At 43.3% G+C, this 13,903-nt stretch overlaps 1 pseudogene; it reads left to right on the plus strand.

The window, feature by feature from the left end:
- Window positions 1-2,652: 2,652 nt before the first annotated feature.
- LOC114768225 (alpha-N-acetylgalactosaminide alpha-2,6-sialyltransferase 1-like) lies at window positions 2,653-6,127 on the plus strand (annotated as a pseudogene).
- The last annotated feature ends 7,776 nt before the right edge of the window (window positions 6,128-13,903 follow it).

A 13,903-nucleotide genomic window follows, 5' to 3' on the forward strand; every position in this document is an offset into this window, starting at 1 on the left:
GTGCTGTTCTTATGTTATTGTTTATTCATCTCTAGTAACAGTAACTAACAGTTTTTCTAACTGTTTTTTTTTTTCCATTTATTTGATACAAAATACTTTTCCTTTCATTAGTAACATCCCTATGGCCATATTAGTATTTATTACCATTCAATGAGTAATAAAAAGGTTTTACTTCCTAATTAGTTTCATTAAGTAAATAGTTACATCATATATACTATATTACCCACACCAATTTTCAAAACTTGAGTGTAATCAGATTTGAGTTTAACTGCAGGTTTAATAGAAGTTTATTGCATTAATCTAAATTATACAGTTGAAGCAGATCAGAAGAAAAACAATAATCATCCTCACCAATAATCATCCTCACCTCACCTCAGCATGTGGGCAGGATACATGTGATTAGCGGTGCACTGTCCCGTGTCACTTCAGACTCCAGGCGAGTTTGAGCCATGGCGTCCTGGCGGTGGCCGTCATCCTCAGCCTGCTTGTGTACGTGGTGCTGCAGAACAACGTGGCGGGCCGCGACACCAGGTAAACACCGGACTCTAAACTCATTTAACTTTACCTGCAGCACAACACTTTACGTCAGCAAAAAGTAAAATTTAGCCTTTTTGAGTGACTTTTTATGTTATTAGAAAATGACGTAAGCAAAAAAAATACAAACTGTGAACCAGAGAATCCAGTAAGTCCTGTATCCAGTAAACTTTGTCCTTTAAATTCATGTTTAAATAAAAACACCAGCATAAGATAGTCTGTTTTTTAATCTGTTTATTTATGTAAATCCTGACTTACACTATTGAGCAAGCCCCACATGCAATATTCACATAAATTGCATAGTTTTTGTGAGTAATTTGTAATTTTTAAAGTTGTTTTTAAAATAGGTAATTTTAGTTTTACTCAATTACATTTTTACCCAAGTATTTTACTCCGCTACATTGAACACCCCCCGTTACTGAGTAAAAAATGAAATGCAGAAGAAAACTATGAAGTCTCACTATGAAACAAGGCCTCTCTGCTGGGTCCTAGAGCCATTCAATTACCAGCAAATCAATTACCAGCCTACACAACAGCCAATCAGAAAATAAAAGTACTGTATCTGGACAAAGTACAACACAACAACCAATGAAAAGGTACTTGTAATGAAATCTCCTGAAAATGTTGCTGACCCAAACAATGATGCTCCGTGCATCACTTCAAGCAAAGAGTAAGTCATCTTTCATTTTAATGTTATAACAAATTTGACCGAAATGACAACTTGACTGTTAGGGAATGTCATGTTTTTCGATGCTGAGTGTCTGTAGCCTAAACTTTTACAGCCTGCAGCCTGAGAGCATGTGGTAGTAAGTAGAAAATCCTGTACAGTGCATCTGGAACATATTCACAGTGCATCAGTTTTTTTCACATTTTGTTATGTTACAGCCTTATTAAATGCATTTCCCCCTCAGAATTCTACACACAATACCCCATAATGACAACATGAAAAACATTTACTTAAGGTTTTGGCAAATTTATAAAAAAAAAAAAAAAAAAAAAAAAATGTAAATCACTTGTATTCACAGCCTTTGCTCAGTACTTTATCGATGCACCTTTTGAATCTTTTTGAATATGAGGCCACCAGCTTGGCACACCTACCCTTGGCTAGTTTGGCTCATTCCTCTTTGCAGCACCTCTGAAGGATGGGAAGCATCGATGCACAGCAATTTTAAATCTCTCCAGAGATGTTCAACCGGATTCAAGTCTGGGTCACTCAAGGTCACATAGTTTTCCAGAAGCCCCTCTTTTGATATCTTGGCTGTGTGCTTGGGGTCGTTGTTCTCCTGAAAGATTAAAGATGCACCAAAAGCTCAATTTTGACATATACTTATTCACATGTGATTTCTCAGGTTTTTATTTTTAATAAATTTGTGGCCAACAGTGCTCAAAAATGTTTTATTGGGTGGTTTGTACATAGTTTGCACATTATACTGCCTATAAGTTAAATAAAATGATCTAGTGCTATATTGGATTTATGACTAGTAATTGAAATTAACTAAATTAACTAGTAATTGAAAGTAACTAAGTAACTTTTAAATTAGGTAATTTTTACTTTTACTCAAGCAGATTTTTAGATGGGTAGAATTTGAGTAGAATTTAAGCAAAGTAAAGATACTTTTTCTTAATAATTTTTTTCACCACAACCCATGTTTCTTCAACAGTTAAAAATGTGAAAAGACTAACTACTGCATCACATAAAACAGTAGCTGAATCCACTTAAAGTAAACTGGCAGAGACTACAAACCAGGATGATGACGCAAACCTGACACACATTGCAGTGTTGCACATAGACAGTTTCAAGAAAATGCCAGAATGGGATTTTGAGGGTCAATACTTGATTGACTCCCAGTCAAAACAGAAGGTAAGAAATAAAATCGGGGCAGTGGTGGCCTGTTGGGTACAGGAACCGGAGAAGACTGCCGGTTTGAATCTCCGAACCACACCACACACTGCTCCCCAGGCACCTGTCATTGCTGCCCACTGATCACTAAGGGTGATGGTTAAAAGTAGAGGGCACATTTTCTTGTGTCACTGTGTGCTGTGCTGCAGTGTATCACAATGACAATCACTTTCACTTTGATACATTTATTTCTGAGTGATTGTATGATTAAATAAGAAATGTTTGTAGATTCTATTCAAAACATCAATGATTCTGAATTCAAGAAGGCTTTCTTGCCAAACATCCGGCTCTTTATGCATAAAGGCCATCTCAACATGAGGCTGTGGAACAAACTGTCCCACTTCAGCAACCCGTTCGGATTCATGGATTACACCATCTATTCTGGTGAGCTGTTATATTGATTCTAGACAATATACTCTACCTTTATTTGGCTTTGTTTTTTTATCAGTTAGAGTGAAGATTGGATTAAAATGGGAGGAGCCTATAATTATGGGGCAGTGGTGGCCTAGCGGTTAAGGAAGCGTCCTGTAATCAGAAGGTTGCTGGTTTGAATCCAGTCCGCCAAGGTGCCACTGAGGTGCCACTGAGCAAAGCACCGTCCCCACACACTGGTCCCATGGCTGCCCACTGCTCACTAAGGGTGATGGTGACAAATTTCACTGTGTGCACCGTGTGCTGTGCTGCAGTGTATCACAAGTGACAATCACTTCACTTCACAATTATAATTGAGAACCGTATCAAATGTAACCCCCCATAACATGATTTAAACCCCCACACAAACAAAAATTGTCACAATTAAACAAGTATTGATTTACTGTGTATACTTAAACCACTTTTGATCTATTGTATAAAGTATAAAGTATAAAGTGAAGTTATTGTCACATGTGATACACAGCAGCACAGCACACGATGCACACAGTGAAATTTGTCCTCTGCATTTAACCCATCACCCTGAGTGAGCAGTGGACAGCCATGACAAGCGCCCGGGGAGCAGTGTGTGGAGACGGTGCTTTGCTCAGTGGCACCTTAGTGGCACCTTGGCAGATCGGGAATCAAACTTGCAACCTTCTGATTACAGGACCGCTAGGCCACCACCACTGTAGTCCTCTCTGGACATTTTACCAAACCAAACGTGCTTTATCAGTGCTTTAATTTAAGAATTCTGAACAGCATTGTTCAGCCACATTGTATTAAACAGATTATTGTACTGGTTATGGCCCTGAATGCTTTATTTATTTATTTTTTGGCAGAGGTAAAGGATGTAGTTGATCGTATTCCCAAACCAAAGATGGGAAAGTTCTTGGAGGTTCCTGCACATGAGAAGCAAGGTTGTGTCCGTTGTGCGGTTGTAGGCAATTATATTAATACAATTAATACAATTATAATATGTGCAGGGCAAACCAGTACCTACAGACAACCTGTTAAGCCCTAGTTTTGAGTCGTACATTCAGTGCTTTTGCAAATCTTTGTAAAATCTAATACTGGCTTAAAGATCCTCACACAATATTTATTCATTGCTGCCAGAATGAACGGTGCCATCACCAAAGGCTTCGAAGAGGATGTAGGCAACAAGACTTCTGTGTATGTGTACACTGCCCACTCCATGACCAGTTGTCCCTATGTGTTTGAGAGTTTTGGATTTACTGGAATACCACATGATGAGGTACGTGACTTCAGCAACCATTTAAACCTAGCTAGATGATGCATACCACAATCCTACGGGGCTTTTCTAGAGCCGCTTTAATTGCGTACGAGTTGCAGTGTCTCGTGTATTAATGGCAATTTTCTGCCTAGACTGTTGATTTCTTTAATTAAGTGCTTTCTGTTGTTTAATTTTAAGGGTGTCATATATTTGATGATCCCTGAAGGCTTGAGAGATTACCAAGTTCTTAAATGGACTTTTGCAAAATAAAACCATAACTCAGGGAATTTACAAAGGTGTTTGGTGAGTTTACACCTTGAAATATTTGGCATGTAAACTACCAGAGACCCCTGCAGTAAAATTAATTCTCATTTACTTTCGTTCCCAGGCCATTACAGTACTATGGTGGACAGGCACTGTGCATGCGCAGTGCCTCAAGTTTGTGCTGTTTCAGCACCCATAAATCCATGCTACCCCTGAAATTGTAAATAAATATGATTTAATTCACTATTACACCATGATCTTTATACTCTTACAGTGCATATGGACTGAGTTTGGTGCCATTTAAAGTGATTTGTACCGTTATCAGAAATGCACAAATTTTAATGGAACCCTATACGGTAGCACCGACAAAGCCGCATAAATCGTCAGAACACCGGAAACCCAAACAAAACATGCAATAATCGGCTCTAATGTAAGCGTCCGGTTAATGTTGGTGGCGTCAGTTATATAATTTTTTTTTTTTTACCTTTTTTGTCCAAATCAGGAAGAGGGTCATTGAAAATGCTGTTTTTTCCCTTGTGCAAGGCTACTTTTTATGTTAACTAAGCGATGGAATATGTTGGTGACCATAACAGTAAATACTTTTCAATGGCATATTTTATGTTTGTCTAATACTCTTCCACTTCTCAGTTTTATAAATAAAGAAATGGTTAAGGAAAAAATGGCTTTTTATTATCTGTGATTGCTACATTTATGTAGTTGTAAGAAGCATGACAATATATTAGGTAATCCAAAGTATTCAGAATACATTACTCACATTGAGTAACTTTACTCACATTGAGAATACGTTACAAACTACATTTTGGGGCATGTTTTCTGTAATCTGTAACGGAATACATTTTAAAAGTAACCTTCCCAACACTGACACACACGTACAACGTCACGAGACAGGGGTTTAATACATAGTAGACAGGATGTGGGGAACATCACCAAACAATGACCTGACGGTGAACAGACACAAACAGGACAGCTTTATACAATTACACACAGGTGATAACAATCAGGAAAAATTACACAGGACGAACTCAGCCACAGATAATTATAAACATTTTGAGATTAAAGTTGTAGTATTACAAGATTAAAGTCTTAGCATTAGGTCTACGAGAATAAAGTCATAACATTACAATTAAAATTTGTATAATCTCGAGATTAAAGTCATTATATTATAATACTACATTTGTAACATTATTAGAAAAAAAGTCATAACTTTACAACTTTAGTCATACTCATTTGACTCAACGGCATCTTTTTGTGCAGGAATATCAGTATTTCCCTGTTGCGCTGAGCACTGGCGACAGAATGGGTGTTTTTTGCACACCGGAGCTCTACTTCTGGATCAATAAACTTTTAGGATTGTCTCTCCCGAGACAACATAACCTCTTTGAATGCTACTTCAGTTGTTATCCTCATATTAACTAGTTTCAAAATGTTTTTTAAACCAATGACCCTAAAATACTGTCATAGTCGTAAAAAACTTAAATCTTAGAAGTGATCAAAGAATCAATGTATAACAAATCATAAGCAAGATTTTATTTTATCTTTTTGTATGGTACGAAATTATGTGTTTGACAAATAACGTTATTCATGTTACAGACCAGAACATCTGTCTTCCCACCCCCACCCCATAAGAAAGGCTCAGCTTCTTGTATCCTCTTAGCTTTTCCAAATCTTTGCTACCGGGAGTACCAGCCTGTTACCACAACCTGGCATCAATCTTTGACAAAGACCAGACTGTGGAACTACCCCCCCTCACTGTCCCTACAACCTAGCGATTGACCTCTTCCTGGGGGCTGCACATCCCCAGGGGCATCTGTACTCCTTGTCTCAACTTGAACATGCAGCCATGGAAGAGCATTGACTCCTTGTTGGCCAGCAGCATCATTTGGCCATCCACCTCTCCAACCGCTGCACTGCTCTTTTTTTGTGGGGAAGAGAGATTGAGGTCTCCACACTGCAATGTCTACAGGCAGCTGAATTACATCACACGCAACAATCGGTGGTAGTAGCCTAGTGGGTAACACACTCGCCTGTGAACCAGAAGACCCAGGTTCAAACCCACTAAACCCTAAGTTGCTCCAGGGGGACTGTCCCTGTAACTACTGATTGTAAGTTGCTCTGGATAAAGGCATCTGATAAATGCTGTTAATGTAAATGTAATCGCTGCCCCCTCCCTGAACACTGCTTTTGAACTCCTCGTTGGCACCAAGCTGGACCTACTCAACACTTACCATCTAATGCGCATCAGGGAATGGAAAACATGCTTCATCACACCTACCGGCCATACCTTGTGATGCCCTTTGGCCTGTCCAGCCATCCAGCAGCATTCCAGGTTCTGGTGAACGGCATACCACTGCTTTACTTTACTTTACTTTACTTAGCAGACGCTTTTATCCAAAGCGATTTACAAGAGGAAGACACCAGCAATTCTCATTCAGTTTCTATAGATTTTGAGTTGCAAAACTATGAGCCCTGATAAGGCCTAACTTTTCAGGAAAAAAAACATGCTAGGCAATTGTTAAGTGCTAGATGAAAATTTAATTAGTGTGTTGTTAGTGTGTGTTAGTGTTAGACTCGTCTGAAATACTTTTTAAACAAGTGGGTTTTCAACTGCTTCTTAAAGGTGGTAGTAGTCTCGGCTAGTCGAATGGAGCAGGGAAAGTTGATCCACCAGCCAGGGATGTCACGATCTGGCCCGAAATGGGGGTTACTCCGGTCCAGGATCCGGACCGGAGTTTCATTGTTGTCCTGTGTAATGTTCCCTAATCGTTTTCACCTGTGTTAATTGTATAAAGCTGCCCTGTTCGTTTCTGTCCGCTGTCAGGTCTTTGAAGTTATGTTCCGTGTTCACCAGTGTCTACGTCTCGGATGTCTCCCCTGTCTTGTGATTCACAATTAAACCCCGGTTTCGTGATGTCAGGTGAAAGCGTCCTTCATTCCACGTCTTCTCGTCACTCTTCGTCCTCCTCTCCGTTCACCTGCCGCGTCATGCCCACATGGACGTGACAGAAAGACCTGACCCACATTTGGACGCCACCTGACGCAGCCCCGCTGAGATCGGAGGAGCCGCGACTCGCCGGGAGGACGCCGCCAGCTTCCTTGTCCCTGGCCTTCCATGGCTTCATGTTCAGCAGGGTCCCGACCCCTGCCTCTCAGTCCCGTGTCTGGCGGCGTTGAAGGTGAGGAGTGGCCATTCAGCGGGGCGAGCCGGAGACTGACAGGGAGCGGCGGACGCATGCGGACGGCGGACAAGGTGCCGGTACCACACTGGCCCGAAGCCGTCTGCGCTGGAGAACCGCCGCTCGTCCATCTGGAATACCCGAACCATTCATTCATTCATTCATTCAGTCATTTATCATTCCTCCCTGTTCATCATCTTTTCTCTCCTCGAGTCGATTCCGTTCGATTCCTCCTGTCTACTCGAACCATTCAGACTCTGTGTTTGGATTTTCCTCCCTCCTTCATGGACTGCTTCGTCTGGCCTGCCAGGTGTCATGCCATAGGAGGGGGGATTCTGTCACGATCCGGTCCGAAATGGGGGTTACTCCGGTCCAGGATCCGGACCGGAGTTTCGTTGTTGTCTGGTGTAATGTTCCCTAATCGTTTTCACCTGTGTTAATTGTATAAAGCTGCTCTGTTCGTTTCTGTCCGCTGTCAGGTCTTTGAAGTTATGTTCCGTGTTCACCAGTGTCTACGTCTCGGATGTCTCCCCTGTCTTGTGATTCACAATTAAACCCCGGTTTCGTGATGTCAGGTGAAAGCGTCCTTCATTCCACGTCTTCTCGTCACTCTTCGTCCTCCTCTCCGTTCACCCGCCGCGTCATGCCCACATGGACGTGACAGAAAGACCTGACCCACATTTGGACGCCACCTGACGCAGCCCCGCTGAGATCGGAGGAGCCGTGACTCGCCGGGAGGACGCCGCCAGCTTCCTTGTCCCTGGCCATTCAGCGGGGCGAGCCGGAGACTGACAGGGAGCGGCGGACGCATGCGGACGGCGGACAAGGTGCCGGTACCACACTGGCCCGAAGCCGTCTGCGCTGGAGAACCGCCGCTCGTCCATCTGGAATACCCGAACCATTCATTCATTCATTCATTCAGTCATTTATCATTCCTCCCTGTTCATCATCTTTTCTCTCCTCGAGTCGATTCTGTTCGATTCCTCCTGTCCACTCGAACCATTCAGACTCTGTGTTTGGATTTTCCTCCCTCCTTCATGGACTGCTTCGTCTGGCCTGCCAGGTGTCGTGCCATAGGAGGGAGGATTCTGTCACGATCCGGTCCGAAATGGGGGTTACTCCGGTCCAGGATCCGGACCAGAGTTTCATTGTTGTCTGGTGTAATGTTCCCTAATCGTTTTCACCTGTGTTAATTGTATAAAGCTGCCCTGTTCGTTTCTGTCTGCTGTCAGGTCTTTGAAGTTATGTTCCGTGTTCACCAGTGTCTACGTCTTGGATGTCTTGTGATTCACAATTAAACCCCGGTTTCGTGATGTCAGGTGAAAGCGTCCTTCATTCCACGTCTTCTCGTCACTCTTCGTCCTCCTCTCCGTTCACCCGCCGTGTCATGCCCGCATGGACGTGACAAGGGACAACTAAGGAGAATAGAGTTGATTGGGGGTCGGAGACCCTGTGAAGAGGGAATTTCATTTCATTTGCAGATCTGAGAGGGCATGCAGGAGTGTAGCCTGCTTTATCAGGAGCTATAGCCAGGTCGCAGAACCCATGACTTCCCTGTTGAAGGGCAAACCAACCCACCTCACCTGGACCCCAGAAGCCCAAGCTGCATTTGACCTCCTTAAGACAAGGTTCACCCCATCCCCCATCCTGGTCCATCCGGACCCACAGCTGCACCTAACAATGGAGGTGGACACATCCAACCCTAGAGTGGGGGGTTGTCCTCTCACAATGGACCCCAATGACCAAAAACTCCACCCCTGTGCCCTGAGGTGGGAAACCGGGAACTGCTGGTTGTGAAACTGGCTCCAGAAGAATGGAGATACTGGCTGGAAGGGGCTGAGCATCCCGTCCTGGTAAGAACCTGGCCTACACCGGAGAGACATGTTGACTGAATCTCTGTCATGCCAGGTGGTCCCTGTTCTTCTCACGCTTCAATTTCACTCTGACATATTGACCAGGAACACCAAGGCTGATGTCACGCTACTGACGGGGCCCCATCCTGCACCCATTCTCAAACAGCGAACCATGTACTGCAGGAAGTGGTACGACATCATGGACTCCCAACTGATCTCTTGTCAGACCGGGGGCCCCAGTTCATCGCTTGGGTCTGGTGTTCCTTCTGGTGAATCTGACATCGGACGACCACCCAGAGTCCAACGGGTAGACATAACGCATTAACCAGGAGATTGAAAAATACTTACAGTGGGATGCAAACGTTTGGGCAGGCTTGTTAATATTCATGATAATCCTTTATAAATTGTTGCTTGTTACAAGAACATTTTCAGTTAAATATATCACATAGGAGGCACACAGTAATATTTGAGAAGTGAAATGAAGTTTATAGGATTTACAGAAAGTGCAATAATTGTTTAAACAAAATGCAGGTGCTTAAAAGGCAGGTGCATACATTTGGGCACCGTTGTCATTTTATTGATTCCAAAAACTTAATTAATTATTGGAACACAAAATTGGTTTGGTAATCCCAGTGAAAGTGAAGTGACTGTCATTGTGAAACACAGCATAGCACACGGTGCACACGATGAAATGTGTCCTCTGTTAACCCATCACCCTTGGTGAGCAGTGGGCAGCCATGACAGGCGCCCGGGGAGCAGTGTGTGGGGATGGTGCTTTGCTCAGTGGCACCTTGTCCGATCTGACTTCGAACCAGCAACCTTCTGATTACGGGGCTGCAAGGCAACCACTGCTGCTCAGTGACCCTTCACCTCCATACACAGGTGAAACAATTATGAGAGAGTATTTAAGGGTCCCAATTGTAAGTTTCCCTCCTCTTTGAATGTTCTCTGAAGAGTAGCAGAATGGGGGGGTCTCAAAAGAACTCTCAAATGACCTGAAAACAAAGATTGTTCACAATCATTGTTTAGGCGAAGGTTACAGAAATTTGTCTCAGAGATTTTCTCTGTTTCCACAATTAGGAACATATTGAGGAAATGGAAGTCCACAGGCACAGTTAAGGCTTGAAGTGGTAGGCCAAGAAAAATCTTGGATAAACAGAAGCAAAGAATGGTGAGAACAGTCAGTCAACCCTCAGACCAGCACCAAATACCTACAACATCATCTTGCAGCAGATGGAGTCACTGTGCATCGTTCAACTATTCAGCACACTTTACACAAGGAGATGCTGCATGCGCGAGTGATGCAGAGGAAGCCTTTTCTCTGCCCATAGTGCAAACAGAGGCGCTTGAGGCATGCTAAAGCACATTTGGACAAGCCATTTTGGAATAAGGTGCTGTGGATTGATGAAACTAAAATTGAGTTATTTGGGCAACACAAGGGGCTTTATGGGGCCGTGGTGGCCTAGCGGTTAAGGAAGCGGCCCCGTAATAAGAAGGTTGCTGGTTCGAATCCTGATCTGCCAAGGTGCCACTGAGGTGCAACTGAGCAAAGCACCGTCCCCACACACTGCTCCCCGGGCGCCTGTCATGGCTGCCCACTGCTCACTCAGGGTGATGGGTTAACAATCACAATGGGTTGACAATCACTACACTTCACTTCACTTATGTATGGAGGAAAAAGAACACAGAATTCCAAGAAAACACCTGCTACCTATAGTAAAGGTGGTAGAGTATGCTGTGGGGCTGAGTGGCCAGTGCAGGGACTGAGAATCTTGTTAAAGTTGAGGGACGCATTGATTCCTCTCAGTATCAGCAAATTCTGGAGTCCAATGTCTAGGAATCAGTGACAAAGCTGAAGCTGTGCTTGGGCTGGATCTTTAAACAAGACCCTAAATACTACCCAAAATTTACTTAGGCACTCAGGCAGAGGAACAAGTACAACGCTCTGGAATGGTCATTTCAGTTCCCAGACCTGTGTATTATTGAAAATCTGTGGTGTGAGTTAAAGAGAGCAATCGAACCTGAACTAGAGATGTTTTGTAAAGAAGAACTACCTTCAACCAGATCTAGACTCTCATTGGAAACTATAGGAAGCATTTAGAGGCTGTTATTTCTGCAAAAGGAAGATCTACTAAATATTGAGTTGATTTCTTATTTGTGGTGCCCAAATGTATGCACCTGCCTAATTTTGTTATTGCACACCTTCTGTAAATCCTATAAAGTTCGTTTCACTTCTCAAATATCACTGTGTGTGTGTCTCCTATATGATATATTTAACTGATTTTTTTTAATTGTAACAATATAAAGGATAATTTAACAAGATTAACAAGGCTGCCTAAACTTTCAGATCCAACTGTATGCTGTTACTGTTCTGCCCGTCTAAACTCCTGGTCCTCTTACCTCCCTCTTGCTGAATTAGCCAGGAACCAGCACGTTTCTGCAGCCTCTCCCCCTTTGAGGCCTCCACAGGACACCACCTACTGAGGTGACCGAGGGTCCTGTTCATGCTTCGGCAGCTCCACAACACCTGGGCTCTCATACACCGGGCAATGAAGCGACAAGATGACCGCTGGTGACGTCCGGCTCTCCAGTACCACCTCTGTGACAGAGTATGGATCTCCATCGGCAGTCTCCCAATGCCTTCAGATGCCAAGAAACTTGGACCCTGCTATGTTGGGCCCTTTAGAGTGGTCTGCCGCATTTCTCTACCTTTTGGTTTTTAATACAGGGCTTTTGTGTAGAGAGAGTTTTTATGATATTCTCCACAGTTTTACATCATGAAGCTCACTTTCAGCTAACATTGCTGGCCTTTTTTGTGGTTTTTGTATTTTGTTCAGTATCTTGTAGTATAATTTAGTATAGTATTGTAATAATTTATCTTCGAATGAAAAAATACCTAAATGCAAATTACTTTTTAAACATAAAATTATGCTATGTTTTCAAAAAATGTTTCCTTATCAATTTAATTGCGGCTTATTTGTAAATACGTGTCTGACATTTAGAAACGAACCAAAACGCTTCTCAAATTTGCTGGTTTATGGTCCTTTAATTCTGTGTGCCAGATTGGCCGGGGTGGTAGTAGCCTAGTGGGTAACACACTCGCCTATGAACCAGAAGACACAGGTTCAAATCCCGCTTACTACCATTGTGTCCCTGAGCAAGACACTTAACCCTAAGTTGCTCCAGGGGGGGACTGTCCCTGTAACTACTGATTGTAAGTCGCTCTGGATAAATGACGTAAATGTAAATGTAAAATTGGCCCAGATAGACGTTTTAAAGCAGCTCTACCCCGACTGAAGATGGCAGCTCTATTGACGCAATTGCTCCCATAGACAACATCTAGCGTTGAGCTTTGTTGACATTTCAGCTACATACATGTTAGACAGAACAACGTTTCTCTGGAACCTGGTGCTACATGTAACATTCAAACAAAACTACATACTTTAAGTGTATATATCGATGGGTGAAACATAGTCATGTACTGGTGTCATTTCTCTGTCAAAAATAAAGCATATTTAATGTATGGAATAAATGGTTTAAAAAAGTACGAGTTGAGTGTGAGTCGCCCAATGTAGCGAAGTAAGAGTAAAGTTTCTAATTCACAAATGTTCTCAAGTAAAAGTAAAAAATATGGAGTTGTAAACTTTTAGAAGTACATTTTTTTTATAAAGTTACTCAAGTTAATGTAACTTGTTACTACCCACCTCTGGTGGAAAGTGAAGTGAAGGTTTTCTCATCATGATATACAGCATACAGCACACGATGCACACAATGTAATGAAATGCATTTAACCATCACCCTTCGTTAGCAGTGAAAGGCCCTAAACTAAAATTTCTTTTGTGCTGGTCCTATGATGTCATAGGTCAGAACGCACAGAGAAAGTAATTGCAGGTGCCTAACAGCCACACCAAACTACGAAATCAACAAAATGGCCTCACACCTCCACGGTTGCGTTCAAATGCCTACTCAGACCGCGTGCGTGTTTCCCACGTTGACGTGGGCTTCTCCCAGGTTTCCTCCTGCCCACCAAAGTCGTGAACACTGGGTGAATGTCCGTAGGTGTCCGGGATGGGGACACTCCCGGCTGGCAGGATCCTGAGTAAGTCGAACGCGAGCGTTTGAATGCATGAACCTGCACTTTCTGTCTTTCACCACCAGATGTCAGGTTTCCTCCTGCCCACCAAAGTCGTGAACACTAGGTGAATGTCCGTAGGGGTGGGCTAATGGCCTGCGCTGCGCCCAGGGTCCCGGGATGGGGACACTCCCGGCAGCCAGGATCCTGAGTAAGTCGAACGCGAGCGTTTGAATGCATGAACCTGCACTTTCTGTCTTTCACCACCAGATGTCGGGCTTCCGCCGTCGTCAAGTTCAGCGGCTCTGACTGCGGTTCCTGCCTCTCCATCAGTTCCCTCCTGATCAAATGCACCACTTGCCACTTTCGCCCAGTCGCCATCGCTCAAACGGTCACATTTCAAGGCGAAGTTGTAAACCGGGCTGCACAGATGGCCTCCGTGCA

The sequence above is a fragment of the Denticeps clupeoides genome, chromosome 2, assembly GCF_900700375.1.
Source record: "Denticeps clupeoides chromosome 2, fDenClu1.1, whole genome shotgun sequence".
Lineage (NCBI taxonomy): Eukaryota > Metazoa > Chordata > Actinopteri > Clupeiformes > Denticipitidae > Denticeps > Denticeps clupeoides.